Raw genomic sequence first — 15,979 nt, 5'->3', positions numbered from 1 at the left:
CAATTATATTATGAGTTTATGAGTTTTGATGTACCCAAGGAGTTCGGAGTCCCGGATGAGATCGGGGACATGACGAGGAGTCTCGAAATGGTCGAGACATAAAGATCGATATATTGGACGACTATATTCTGACATCGGAAAGGTTCCGAGTGATTCGGGTATTTTTCGGAGTACCGGGTAGTTACGGGAGAAGGAATGGGCCTTGATGGGCTTTAGTGGGAAGAGGAGAAAGAGCCAAGGGGCTGCTGCGCCCCCTCCCCTCTGGTCCGAATTGGACTAGGAAAAGGGGGGCCGGCCACCTTTCCTTCTCCTCCACTTCCTTCTCCCTTCCTCCCCTCTTGGCGGACTCCTACTAGGACTTGGAGTCCTAGTAGGACTCCACATCCTGGCCGCACCAAGCCTTGGCCGGCCTCCTCCTCCTCCATCCTTTATATACTAAGGCAAGAGGCACCCCATAGACACACAAGTTGATCCACGTGATCTATTCCTTAGCCGTGTGCGGCGCCCCAGCCACCATAGTCCTCGATAATATTGTAGCGGAGCTTAGGCGAAGCCCTGCAGCAGTAGAACGTCAAGATTGTCACCACGCCGTCGTGCTGACGGAACTCTTCCCCGACACTTTGCTGGATCGGAGTCCGGGGATCGTCATCGAGCTGAACGTGTGCTAGAACTCGGAGGTGCCGTAGTTTCGGTGCTTGATCGGTCGGGTCGTGGAGACGTACGACTACATCAACCAAACGCTTCCGTTGTCGATCTACTAGGTATGTAGATCATACTCCCCCTCTCGTTGCTATGCATCACCATGATCTTGCGTGTGCGTAGGAAAATTTTGAAATTACTACGTTCCCCTACAGGATAAGACAATTCCCGAGCTCTTCGCAATGCTAAAGGCTACGGAGGTAGAAATCAAGAAGGAGCATCAAGTGTTGATGGTCAACAAGACCGCCAGTTTCAAGAAAAAGGGCAAAGGGAAGAAGAAGAGGGACTTCAAGAAGAACAGTAAGCAAGTTACTGCTCAGGAGAAGAAACCCAAATCTGGACCTAAGCCTGAAACTGAGTGCTTCTAATGCAAGCAGACTGGACACTGGAAGCGGAACTGCCCCAAGTATTTGGCGGATAAGAAGGATGGCAAGGTGAACAAAGGTATATGTGATATACATGTTATTGATGTGTACCTTACTAGAGCTTGCAGTAGCACCTGAGTATTTGATACTGGTTCTGTTGCTAACATTTGCAACTCGAAACAGGGACTACGGATTAAGCGAACACTGGCAAAGGACGAGGTGACGATGCGCGTGGGAAATGGTTCCAAAGTCGATGTGATCGCGGTCGGCACACTACCTCTACATCTACCTTCGGGATTAGTTTTAGACCTAAATAATTGTTATTTGGTGCCAACGTTGAGCATGAACATTATATCTGGATCTTGTTTGATGCGAGACGGTTATTCATTTAAATCAGAGAATAATGGTTGTTCTATTTATATGAGTAATATCTTTTATGGTCATGCACCCTTGAAGAGTGGTCTATTTTTGATGAATCTCGATAGTAGTGATACACATATTCATAATATTGAAACCAAAAGATGCAGAGTTGATAATGATAGTGCAACTTATTTGTGGCACTGTCGTTTAGGTCATATCGGTGTAAAGCGCATGAAGAAACTCCATACTGATGGACTTTTGGAATCACTTGATTATGAATCACTTGGTACTTGCGAACCGTGCCTCATGGGCAAGATGACCAAAACGCCGTTCTCCGGTACTATGGAGAGAGCAACGGATTTGTTGGAAATCATACATACAGATGTATGTGGTCCGATGAATATTGAGGCTCGTGGCGGATATCGTTATTTTCTCACCTTCACAGATGATTTAAGCAGATATGGGTATATCTACTTGATGAAACATAAGTCTGAAACATTTGAAAAGTTCAAAGAATTTCAAAGTGAAGTTGAAAATCATCATAACAAGAAAATAAAGTTTCTACGATCTGATCGTGGAGGAGAATATTTGAGTTACGAGTTTGGTCTACATTTGAAACAATGCGGAATAGTTTCGCAACTCACGCCACCCGGAACACCACAGCGTAATGGTGTGTTCGAACGTCGTAATCGTACTTTACTAGATATGGTGCGATCTATGATGTCTCTTACAGATTTAGTGGTATCGTTCTGGGGTTATGCTTTAGAGACGGCTGCATTCACGTTAAATAGGGCATCATCAAAATCCGTTGAGACGACGCCTTATGAACTGTGGTTTGGCAAGAAACCAAAGTTGTTGTTTCTGAAAGTTTGGGGCTGCGATGCTTATGTGAAAAAGTTTCAACCTGATAAGCTCGAACCCAAATCGGAGAAATGTGTCTTCATAGGATACCCAAAGGAAACTGTTGGGTACACCTTCTATCACAGATCCGAAGGAAAGACTTTCGTTGCTAAGAATGGATCCTTTCTAGAGAAGGAGTTTCTCTCGAAAGAAGTGAGTGGGAGGAAAGTAGAACTTGATGAGGTAACTGTACCTGCTCCCTTATTGGAAAGTAGTACATCACAAAAATCGGTTTCTATGACACCTACACCAGTTAGTGAGGAAGCTAATGATAATGATCATGAAACTTCAGATCAAGTTACTACCGAACCTCGTAGATCAACCAGAATAAGATCCGCACCAGAGTGGTACGGTAATCCTGTTCTAGAAGTCATGCTACTAGATCATGATGAACCTACGAACTATGAAGAAGCGATGGTGAGCCCAGATTCCGCAAAATGGCTAGAAGCCATGAAATCTGAGATGGGATCCATGTATGAGAACAAAGTGTGGAGTTTGGTTGACTTGCCCGTTGATCGGCAAGCAATTGAGAATAAATGGATCTTCAAGAAGAAGACTGACGTTGACGGTAATGTTACTGTCTACAAAGCTCGACTTGTTGCAAAAGGTTTTCGACAAGTTCAAGGGATTGACTACGATGAGACCTTCTCACCCGTAGCGATGCTTAAGTCTATCCGAATCATGTTAGCAATTGCCGCATTTTATGATTATGAAATTTGACAAATGGATGTTAAAACTGCATTCCTGAATGGATTTCTGAAAGAAGAGTTGTATATGATGCACCCAGAAGGTTTTGTCGATCCAAAGGGAGCTAACAAAGTGTGCAAGCTCCAGCGATCTATTTATGGACTGGTGCAAAGCCTCTCGGAGTTGGAATAAACGCTTTGATAGTGTGATCAAAGCATTTGATTTTGTACAGACTTTTGGAGAAGCCTGTATTTACAAGAAAGTGAGTGGGAGCTCTGTAGCATTTCTGATATTATATGTGGATGACATATTATTGATTGGAAATGATATAGAATTTCTGGATAGCATAAAGGGATATTTGAATAAGAGTTTTTCAATGAAAGACCTCGGTGAAGCTGTTTACATATTGGGAATTAAGATCTATAGAGATAGATCAAGACGCTTAATTGGACTTTCACAAAGCACATACCTTGACAAAGTTTTGAATAAGTTCAAAATGGATTAGGCAAAAAAAGGGTTCTTGCCTGTGTTACAAGGTGTGAAGTTGAGTAAGACTCAATGTCCAACCACCGCAGAAGATAGAGAGAAAATGAAAGATTTTCCCTATGCTTCAGCCATAGGCTTTATCATGTATGCAATGTTGTGTACCAGGCCTGATGTGTGCCTTGCTATAAGTCTAGCAGGGAGGTACCAAAGTAATCCTGGAGTGGATCACTGGACAGCGGTCAAGAACATCCTGAAGTACCTGAAAAGGACTAAGGATATGTTTCTCATATATGGAGGTGACAAAGAGCTCATCGTAAATGGTTACGTTGATGCAAACTTTGACACTGATCCGGACGATTCTAAATCACAATCCGGATACATGTTTATATTGAACGGTGGAGCTGTCAGTTGGTGCAGTTCTAAACACAGCGTCGTGGCGGGATCTACATGTGAAGCGGAGTATATAGCTGCTTCGGAAGCAGCAAATGAAGGAGTCTGGATGAAGGAGTTCATATCCGATCCAATTGTCATACTTAGTGCATCGGGTCCAATGAAAATCTTTTGTGACAATACTGGTGCAATTGCCTTGGCCAAGGAATCCAGATTTCACAAGAGAACCAAGCACATCAAGAGACGCTTCAATTCCATTCGAGATTTAATCCAAGTGGGAGACATAGAAATTTGCAAGATACATACGGATCTGAATGTTACAGACCCGCTGACTAAGCCTCTTCCACGAGCAAAACATGATTAGCACCAAGGCTCCATGGGTGTTAGAATTATTACTATGTAATCTAGATTATTGACTCTAGTGCAAGTGGGAGACTGAAGGAAATATGCCCTAGAGGCAATAATAAAGTTATTATTTATTTCCTTATATCATAATAAATGTTTATTATTCATGCTAGAATTGTATTAACCGGAAATATAATACATGTGTGAATACATAGACAAACAAAGTGTCACTAGTATGCCTCTACTTGACTAGCTTGTTAATCGAAGATGGTTATGTTTCCTAGCCATAGTCAAGAGTTGTCATTTGATTAACGGGATCACATCATTAGGAGAATGATGTGATTGACTTGACCCATTCCATTACCTTAGCACTTGATCGTTTAGTTTGTTGTTATTGCTTTCTTCATAACTTATACATGTTCCTATGACTATGAGATTATGCAACTCCAGTTTACCGGAGGAACACTTTGTGTGCTACCAAACGTCACAACGTAACTGGGTGATTATAAAGGTGCTCTACAGGTGTATCTGAAGGTACTTGTTGGGTTGGCGTATTTCGAGATTAGGATTTGTCACTCCGATTGTCGGAGAGGTATCTCTGGGCCTCTCGGTAATGCACATCACGTAAGCCTTGCAAGCATTGCAACTAATAAGTTAGTTGCGGGATGATGTATTATGGAACGAGTAAAGAGACTTGCCGGTAATGAGATTGAACTACGTATTGAGATACCGATGATCGAATCTCAGACAAGTAACATACTGATGACAAAGGGAACAACGTATGTTGTTATGTGGTCTGACCGATAAAGATCTTCGTAGAATATGTGGGAGCCAATATGAGCATCCAGGTTCCGCTATTGGTTATTGACCGGAGACATGTCTCGGTCATGTCTACATAGTTCTCGAACCCGTAGGGTCCGCACGCTTAAAGTTTCGGTGACGATTGTATTATGAGTTTATGTGATTTGATGTACAGAAGGTAGTTCGGAGTCCCGGATGAGATCGGGAACATGACGAGGAGTCTCAAAATTGTCGAGACATAAAGATCGATATATTGAACGACTATATTCGGACATCGGAAAGGTTCCGAGTGATTCGAGTATTTTCGGGGGTACCGGGGAGTTACGGGAATATGAGGAAGAAGTAATGGGCCTCATGGGCCAAGTGGTGGAAGAGAGGAGGCAGGGCGCGCGGCCCCCCTAGCCCAAACCGAATTGGACTAGGGGGCCGGCCCCCCTTTCCTCCTTCTCCTTCTCCTCATTCCTTTCCTACTCCTAGTAGGAGTAGGAAAGGGGAGTCCTACTCCTACTAGGAGGAGGACTCCTCCTCCTGGCGTGCCCATAGAGGGCCGGCGGCCTTCCCCCTTGCTCCTTTATATACAGGGGCAGGGGGCACCTCTAGACACACAAGTTGATCAGTTGGTCTCTCCCAGCCGTGTGCGGTGCCCCCTTCCACCATATATCACCTCGGTTATATCGTAGCGGTGCTTAGGCGAAGCCCTGCGTCGGTAGCAACATCATCACTGTCACCACGCCGTCGTGCTGACGGAACTCTCCCGTGAAGCTCTGCTGGATCGGAGTTCGCGAGACGTCATCGAGCTGAACGTGTGCTGAACTCGGAGGTGCCGTGCGTTCGGTACTTGGATCGGTCGGATCGTGAAGACGTTCGACTACATCAACCGTGTTGTGCTAACGCTTCCGCTTTCGGTCTACGAGGGTACGTGGACAACACTCTCCCCTGTCGTTGCTATGCATGACCATGATCTTGCGTGTGCATAGGAATTTTTTTGAAATTACTATATCCCGAACATGGGGTCGACCTGCCGAAGGTTCGGGCGGCCGACTGATTACATGGTTTGGTTCGCTTGTTGCTGCTTCTTCTTCCTGCATTTTTTTGTTTTTCTTTTGTTGTTTGTTTCTTCCGGTTTTTAGTGGATTTGTTCTGGTTTATTTGTTTTGGTTCCTTTTTCCTTTTTTTGTTTATGCTTTTTATTTCTTCTTTTCTTTTTTGTGTGTTATATAAAAAGTTCACTGCGTATTACAAAAATGCTTATCATATAGTATTAGGAAAATGGTTCACCACATTTTATAAAAATGTTCATCATGTATTATAAATATGTTCACCGTACATTTAACAAAATGTTCACCATATATTATGAATATGTTCAATGTATTTAAAAAATGTTTCATTGTGTACTTAAAAATGTTCAGTATATTAAAAAATGTTCAATGTGTACTTAAAAAATGTTCAGCATATGTCACAAAAAAGTTCAACGTGTATTTATATTTTTTTTATCATACATTGAAAAGATGTTCAATGGTCGTTTTTTTATATTTTATCTGCCGCTACGTTTCATTCTTAAATATTCGTGCGCCCTATTAAATGCTAACGTTGAGCAACTCAAGTGGTAAAGAGCCCTTACTCTCTATATACTTTGTTGTGAGTTTGATTCCTTGATAGGGCATCAATTTTTTTTGGGGAATTTAATTTGCAGCTCGCATTGACGCCCATTCAGATGCATGCCCTGGAGAGATCTTTGAAGGTTTTTTTTCAAGGGCTTGGGTTAGGAACAAAAATTAGCCTTGGCCCCCCATCTCTTCATCTTTTGCGTTTCGGCCCCAAGTAGTTTCTGTCTAGCTTTTCCACTGATCATCTGATGAGTTCATTCATCTCAGGGCTGATTTTAACCGACTACATATCGAATGCGTCCAAATGTGTTACTTTGAGGTCTGAATCTCCATGATTGAACACGTACATATGCACGTTGGACACAATGCTCATCGTGCCGTCACCTTCGAAGCTCTCCACCATATAGTGGTGGACCTGCGCGCATGCACACACCATTGAGCATCGTAAGAGCATCGATCATCACATAGCTCGATTATTAGTTACTGCAGAGACATGATCGTGCTAGGTCTGATGTTGTAGAAAAAAAATCTCACACGCGGGAAGGCAAAAAGGAAATTTTCAAGTTGAGGTGGACTCGACCTACTACGGCCCAAACGGCCTAAACCATTCATCAGCGTCAACTTTAAGGTGCATAGCGCTCGCACGCCCCCTCATGGGCCATAGCCCAGCACGCCTCGCTCGCTCACTCGCGTCCGTTGCTCGATCGCCTTTTTTTTTTCATTGGTTCGTTTGCTCGGTTTTCTTTTTTGTGATGTGTTGTTCACTAAAAAAATGGGTTCTCCGTTTCTTAAATTAAAAAAGCTTGTGAGTTTAAACAGTTCATGAATCTGATAAATTTAACTAATTTTAGAAAAATGCATGAATTTGTAAAATGTTCAGGAATTTGAAAACATTTGAAGAGAGTTCTTGAATTCAAAAAAAAACTACACGGATTTGAAAAAAGGTCACAAATATAAAAATGTTCACCAATTTTAAAAGTGTGTGAATTTGAAATTAAGTTTATGGATTTCACAAAATTTCATGAAAATTGAAACAAGGTCTTAGATTTTTTTTAAATAGTGAATTTAGAAAAATCATGATTTAGAAAAAAAAGTTCATGAATTCCAACAAAATTGCGGGTTTTGAAAAAGAGTTCATAAAATAGAGTTCATGGATTTGGAAAACATTCATGCTTTTAAAAAAACACGGATTTGAAATAGTTCAGGAATCTAGGAAAATGTTCATGATTTTAAAAAATGTTCGTGAATTTGAAAATTTCATGAATTTAAGAAATATTTATGATCTTAAAAAGAATCGCAAATTTAAACATAGAAAAATAAAATGAAAACAAGAAGAGAAGAAAAATCAGTGAAACAAAAAGAAAAAAAAACATGCAGTGCTAATTTGACGACAACAAGATGAAAAAGAAGTAAAATAGGCACATCAGATAAGCTGTCGCAGTTGGTTACTCCACTTTGAACTAAGCCAAGAGGTTTGTTTTTCGAATCTCACTACGCACACCCGGTTTTTGAAGGTTAAAAGAAGAAGAAAATAAGTAAATGGGCCGGGCCCAGTGCGGAGGGTGTGTGCGCCGGTTGGCGGAATACCCTATATATAACCCCAAATAGGAGTTGGTGAAAAATTATTCACACCAAAAAAAGAGGCACATCGAAAGTAAATGGACTGTGTTTTGCTTCGGCCTGTAGCGTCGTTTGCTACCTTTGCGGCAATGGTCTGGAGACGGCATCTGTGTGTTTTTATGATGCAGAATTGCTTCAGTTTTCTTCATTTCTATTATGTTCCCCGAACTGTTTATAATAACTAGGTAATACCCGCGTTGCGGCTGGAATTGGTTGAAATACATTTGGATGATATTTGGTTGTATAGAATACAAATGTGTGAATCACTATATGATAACTAAAATTGGAAAATACATATGTATAGTCATAAGTATTTGTTGAATATAAAGAAAGCATAATATGTCATTAAATTTATTTGTAGTTGCCAGGGTGGAGGTCTTCGTTGAGAACTATTTGTACATGTGGGGTTCCTTTCTTAATGTTTTGTTGCATGGACTTTCTTAATGTACTCGAAGATGTATTTGCTGAACCTGAATGGATGATCCTTGTACTAGTATTCTTCATCTTTCCTAATGTTTTGTTGCCTGTTTTGTATTCGGGTGCTGGGGTCGGCCGGGCGGCGCAGGACGCCGGCGGCCCTAGGCCACCACAAGCAGGCGGCGCGCCCGGGTCGACAGCAGTTGGCCGCGGGCCTAGCTCTGCGGGCACTCGGCCACCCACGCCAGTGCCTTCGCCACTGCGAGCTGCGGGACGTGGTGGCCTTCGACCACCAGTGCCGAGCCCTGCGGCCGGCGCGGGCCGAGGCGTCCTCACTCCGAGACCGCCTCCTCCAGTATATAGTAGCCAGCTACGTCCGGTGGCGATACAACCCGGGGCCAGACCGCCGCATTTCGTGGCAAGGCAGGCGCAGAACTCGGCTGCGTCGGTGTTGCAGCAGGCTCAGTTGCCACAGGTTCCGGCTAATGGGGGAGTTTCATCTGCGCCTCGTGGTCAGTGGGGTGATGACGGGCATAACGCGTATGGAGATGGACAGCACCGGGGATCCTCGTCCACGGGTAGTGGTCGGGGGCATGCCTGGCAGAGCAATGGCTCGGCCGAGAGGCCTTTCATGGGGCCAACGGGCGGCTTCGTCGAAGGGGCGTCTGGACCGGCTAATCGTAACCGCGGTGGTTTCCGTGGTAACCGTGGTGGCCGAGGTGGCCGGGGTGGCCCCTATCGTCCACGGCAGCATCCTGTTGTTGTGGACCAAACAGCTGTTGGCAAGGATACTGCGGAGACTGGGTTGTCTTGCTAGGCTATGGAGGTGGTGACGGCACTGGCTGACGTGGTGGTTCCTGCTAATGGTGAGATTGAGTCAATGTCGGTGGAGGGTTCTGACAGGGTTGAGCTGGACAGGGCGGCCAACTATGCGCGCAAGAAAGAAAGGATGTTATGTTACCGCTGTGGCGATAAGGGCCATTTCATTGCTGAGTGTGTGGCCGTTTTATGCGATACATGTGGCAAGCCAGCCCATGAGTCGGGGATTTGTCCGCTTTTGAGGGAGCAGGTACCGACTCTTATGATGTATGGAGTGTACTGTGCTGAGCTCACGTTTTTTGAGTCTCCGACCGAGAGGGAGGTTCCTGATGAGGTTCAGAGTGTGACAACTGGGGTTGTTAAAGTGACTAAAGGAGAAGTCTCTGAGTCCCAGATTGTGCAGCGGCTCCGGGAGCTGGCCCCAGGGGACTTCCATTGGGAGCTTGTCAGTCTAGAGGCTAACTTGTTCCGGGTTGAGTTCCCGTCAGTGCAGGATTTACAGAGGCTATTGAGTTTCGGGATGTGCAAAGTGCCAGGTACTGAGGGCATCCTTGAGTTTCACGAGTGGAAGTTGGTTGAGCCTCAGGGTAAACCTCTTACCCAAGCTTGGTTACGTTTTTCGGGAGCTCCTTCCAAACCTATGCAGGATGCTAGGGTCGTTGCTAGTTTGGGCATCATGGTGGGAAAGCCTGAGAGAGTGGATATGGCATTTACTAGAGTCCATGGGGTTGCTCGCTTACTTGTCAGTATTTTGGACATCGAGTTTGTGCCTGATGTGGTCAAGTGGGCTTATCGAGGTCAGGTTTACAACCTTCAGATTGAGTTTGAGGATGACAGCCTATTTGCTGAGGCACCTGCTGACACTAATGTTGATATGCACGAGGATGATGAGGGTGCGGGGGTTAAGGAGACTCCGACCGCTGATCCTGGACGAGAGATGTCCGAGGGACCGGGGTCTGTTGCTCAGACGACCGGAGATAGGACGGCGCCTCCCTCCTCACTTCCGTCGACTACTCTGAGATTTGGATCTATTGAGGCCGCTTCTGCACCTTCGAGACTTTGGAGCGAGCGGGTGGAGTCAGTGGAGGATTTTGAGCACTCGTTACCCGCGTTGGACTTTGAGGGTCTGGGTGGGGAGGGCCCTTGTGTGGAGGAGGGTTTGGAGATAGTGATCTCGCCCCCCTCGGTTTTTGTGGAGACGGCAGAACTGCAGGTGGTGGCTCCGAGCTGTGCAGGGGGGTCGAGGCAGGTGGCCTCGGCGCCCCCTTCTCCTCTCGCTCCGGTCGGGGCTACCATGAGGGAGGGGTCACCTTTGGGAGGGGGGCCGGGGTAGGTGGCCTCGGCGCCCCCTTCTCCTATCGCTGGGCCGACGCTGCAGGAGGCAGGCCCAGTCTTTGGAGGGGGCTTGGGGCGGTTGGCCTCGGGGTCCTCTCCACCTTCCGCGCCTAGGGGGACCGCCCCACCGTTGGCGCCGGCGACCACTCCTGGCCTACAGTCCGGGGTGGGCGGGGAGCGGGGACAGGAGGCCCTTGGTTCCCCATCAGCTGTCTCGGCGCCCTCTCCTGATCATGGAGACCGGTTGAGTGTTCGGGGGGTGACAGGAGGTCAGTCCCCGGGCAACTTCACTCGGGAGGAGGTTATTCAGTTCAGCGGGATTCCGGACCAGGCGTCTGAGGGCCGACAATTGAGCTGTCATCTTCAGGGCCGTCCGGAGGTGGACGACATGCAGCAGCGGTGCGCCGTGAGGGCGGCCAAGCTTCGTGACGTCCAGGTCACTACTGGTATGTCAGTGAACACTTCTAATTCCATCTTGCATTTTTCGAACGATGAGATTATTGATAATGCAAACCAACTAGGAATTTCACTAGGTAGTAACGATGGTGAAATTTCTAATTCCATTAATGATTTGCTAGATCTAGAAGCTGAGAGGGCTTTAGATATGATTCGAAACTTAGCTGCCATCAAACCCATGAATGATTCCGAGATTGATGCTTTGGGAATCCGGGTGCTCGATGATTTTTGTGCCGATCTCGTGCCTCCCCTCCCGGAGCCGGAGGAGGAGGATGAGAGTGTCGAGATGGATGGTGTTAGACCCCCTGAAACGGGGAGAGTGGACTGGGTGGACGCACGGACCAGCCCTAAGCGCAAATGGAAGCGCAAGATTTACCCGATGTCCGCAGTGCGTAGGAGTGCTAGGGTCCGCACGGCTAAAAAAATTCCATGACGAGATATGAGAGGAATCTTTTGGAATAGCAGAGGTCTTAAGGACTTGGCTAAAAGAAGGTTTCTTGCAGATGCATCCATCGAATAACGTCTGGATTTTATTGCGCCGTCGGAAACTGGTAGAGCGAATTTCTCGCCACAATTTCTCAACACTCTTTCGGGGGGTATTGAGTTTGACTGGCATTGTCTGCCACCGAGAGGGAGATTGGGAGGAATCTTACTTGGTGTTCGATGCGATTCTCTCGAAGTTCGAAGTGTGGTCATGGTAGATTTTGCTGTAAAGTTCAGGGTGCGGTCCAAGGTTGACGGTTTTGACTGGGCTCTGGTGGCGTTGTATGGGGCCGCGTAGGCTGAACTAAAACCGGATTTCTTGGCCGACCTAGTTAGAGTTTGCGGTTCTGAGCAGCTCCCCATTCTCGTTGGGGGAGACTTTAACATTATTAGGAGACGTGATGAGAAGAACAATGATAATTTTGATGGGAGATGGTCGTTCATGTTCAACACTATCATTGAAAGCTTGGATCTGAGAGAGATTGAGCTTCCAGGTAGGAAGTTCACTTGGGCTAATGCCATGCCAAATCCAACGTTTGAAAAGTTGGATCGGATACTCGCTAGTGTCGAATGGGAACAGAAGTTTCCCTGTGTAACAGTCCAGGCCCTCTCTCGCGGGATTTCTGATCACACGCCTCTTTTTCTTGACTCTGGCGGGGCTACCTACTCGGGCAACAAGAATTTGTTCTCGTTCGAGCTTGCGTGGTTTTAAAGAGAAGGCTTCCTGGATCTCGTAGCCAGAGAGTGGGCTAAGGATGCAGGCGGTAGGAATGCACTTGAGCGTTGGCAGAATAAGATTAGGCATCTGTGAAGTTTCCTACGTGGATGGGCTAAACATCTCAGTGGGATCTATAAGGTTGAGAAGGAACGGCTCCTTGCCCTTATTCAGTTCTTAGATGTTAAAGCAGAAACCACGATGTTGCCTGCCACCGAGCTTCATACCAAGCTTGACGCTGAGATGAGGCTGAAAGAACTCCTTCATGAAGAAGAATTAAAGTGGGCTCTGCGGGCCAAGGTACAAAGAGTGGTCCAGGGGGACGCGAACACTCAATTCTTCCACATGATTGCCAATGGCAAACATAGGAAGAAGAGAATCTTCCAGCTAGAACAAGATGAGGGTACGATTATAGGTAAGGAAAATTTGAAGCTTTACATTACTGAGTATTGCAAACGATTGTTTGGACCACCAGAGAAGAACTGTGTGTCTCTGGATGAGTCTAGAGTCGACGATGTACCTCAACTTACAGCTGTGGAGAACGATATATTAACCGCCCCTTTTTCGGAAAAGGAGGTGTTCGAGGCCGTATCCCAGATGAAAAATAATAAGGCACCCGGTCCGGATGGTTTCCCGACTGAGTTTTATAAGAAGTGCTGGCACATTATTAAAGGGGACCTGTTGCCGATGTTCCATGATTTGTTCTCGGGACATTTGCAGCTTTTCCAGCTAAATTTTGGAACAATAACCCTGCTCCCTAAGAAAACAGAGGCCGTGAGAATCGAGCAATTTCGGCCTATCTGTCTTCTGAATGCCAGTTTCAAGATTTTTACCAAGGTTGAGACGATTAGGCTAACACAGATTGCGCACGCCATGGTGCAGCCTACTCAAACAGCCTTCATGCCGGACATGAACATCCTGGAAGGGGTTGTGGTCCTTCATGAAACGCTCCATGAGATCCACACGAAAAAACTTGATGGAGTTGTTTTCAAAGTGGATTTCGAGAAGGCATATGATAAAGTCAAATGGCCATTCCTTCAACAGGCCTTACGCATGAAGGGCTTTGATGAAGCTTGGCGACATCAGGTGGAAGCATTCACGCAAAAAGGGAGTGTTGGTATTAAAGTGAATGACGATATAGGCCATTATTTCCAAACGCATAAGGGGTTGAGACAAGGCGATCCTATGTCCCCAATATTATTCAATATTGTGGTTGACATGTTGGCGATCCTGATAGGGAGGGCAAAAGAAGCCGGTCAGGTGGGTGGCTTGGTGCCTCATCTGGTCGATGGTGGTGTGTCCATCCTGCAGTACGCTGATGATACAATCATCTTCATGGAACACGATTTGGCTAAAGCGAGAAACATGAAGTTATTGTTATGCTTATTTGAACAATTGACGGGGCTTAAGATTAATTTCCATAAAAGCGAGCTGTTCTGCTTTGGTAGAGCCAAAGACGAACAAGAGACATATAGACAATTTGTTTGGTTGTGAAGTGGGAGCTTTACCTTTTACGTATCTAGGTATTCCCATTCACCATCGTAAGCTAACAAACAGCGAGTGGAAGGGCATAGAGGATCGGTTTGAGAAGAAACTGAGTTGCTCAAAAGGAAAACTCATGTCTTATGGAGGCCGGTTGATTCTTATTAACTCAGTGCTCACAAGTTTACCTATGTTCTTATTATCTTTCTTTGAGGTCCCAGTTGGGGTTAGGAAAAGACTGGACTTTTATCGATCCAGATTTTTTTGGCAGAGTGATGAACTTAAGAGAAAATACCGACTGGCCAAATGGGATATTATCTGTCGACCAAAGGACCAGGGGGGCCTTGGTATTGAAATTTTAGAGGTCAAGAACAGATGCCTGCTTAGTAAATGGATGTATAATTTGTCACTTGAGACGGAGGCAACATGGGCGCAGATTTTACATAGTAAATATCTGCAGTCCAAGACCCTATCCCAGGTCACTGTCAGACCAACTGATTCGCCGTTCTGGAAGGGGCTCATGAGAGTCAAAGCTACCTTCTTTAACAGAACTAGGTTTATTGTCGGTAATGGCAACAATACTCGATTCTGGGAAGATACGTGGCTTGGTGACGCGCCTTTGGCAACCCAGTATCCGTCCCTTTATCGTATTGTTCAGCGTCGTGAGGCTCTTGTTGCTACGGTCATGCAGTCCATTCCACTTAACATTCAGTTTAGGAGGGTGCTTGTGGGTGATCGGTGGGAAGCATGGCTTCACTTGGTTCGTCGACTGATGGAGGTTCAGTTAACTCCTCAGCCCGATCAGTTGTGGTGGAAGCTTACTAGATCTGGGGAGTTCACAGTTAAATCGATGTATATCGATATTATTAACTCTAGTGTTATTCCTAGTTCCAAAGAGGTTTGGAAAGTCAAGGTCCCTTTGAAGATTAAAGTGTTTTATGTAGTTTGTTTATAAACAAGTAATATTAACAAAGGACAATCTAGTTAAGCGAAACTGGACAGGCTCTACTAGGTGTAGCTTCTGTGATCGGGAAGAGACTATCAAGCACCTCTTCTTTGACTGCCCGTTGGCACGAGGGTTGTGGCGCTCTGTGCAAATTGCCTTTAACATTACTCCTCCGACTTCGGTCAACACGTTATTCGGGACGTGGCTTGCTGGGATAGAGCCAGAAACAGCTAGACACATTCGTGTAGGAGTTTGTGCGTTGTTATGGGCAATTTGGAATTGCAGAAATGATTTGGCATTTAACAGAACACCAACTATTCATTTTTTGCAGATTTTATTCCGGGCTACTACGCTGATCCGTATGTGGTCTTTACTCACTCTGACGGAGGCCAGGAAGCGTTTGGTTACTGGATCTGTCCGGTGGGAGATGGTAGCGTGGGATATCTTCAACCGGTTTGGATGACGGTCATGTAATAGGATAGGCGATTAGTTTACCTATCTGTTATTTTGCCAGCCGGTTGTGGCTTGTCAGGTTTTCTGTTTTGGCGTTGACGCTCTGTGTGAGCTAGCCGATCTTTTTTGTTCGCAGACTTAAAGACCTTGTTGAACCTTTTTACTTGCTAATAAATGGGGCCGTATGTATCATTCTAATGCAGAGGCCGGGGAGTCCTCTTTTCGAAAAAAAAAGAAAAAAAAATTGGTCCACCACATTGCATCCTGGAGAAAGATTAATGTGCATGTTGTTATTTGCGGCAGGCGCAGGGAGCTATCATACATAGACCTCTAAGGAGATAGATAAGAGTTAATTAAGGTGATAACTAAAATTCTAAAGAGCAGTTTTAACACCGGTCCCTCTTACCTCCTCTTCACATAAGAGGTACGAATATACTCTTACCTCCCATGTGAAAAGAGGAGGTAAAAGGAACAATGTTAAAATTAGCCAATTCTGAAGACATTTGACAACACTGAAAACAGGAGCGCATCTACTCGATGCCAAACTGCATCCATCCGTATCCACTAAATTAAATACAATGTTTTTATAGGGGAAATTAGAATAGTTCTTTGA

Source organism: Triticum aestivum, chromosome 5A (assembly GCF_018294505.1).
Source record: "Triticum aestivum cultivar Chinese Spring chromosome 5A, IWGSC CS RefSeq v2.1, whole genome shotgun sequence".
NCBI classification, from domain to species: Eukaryota; Viridiplantae; Streptophyta; class Magnoliopsida; order Poales; family Poaceae; genus Triticum; species Triticum aestivum.
Note: the sequence above shows the minus strand (reverse complement) of the source record.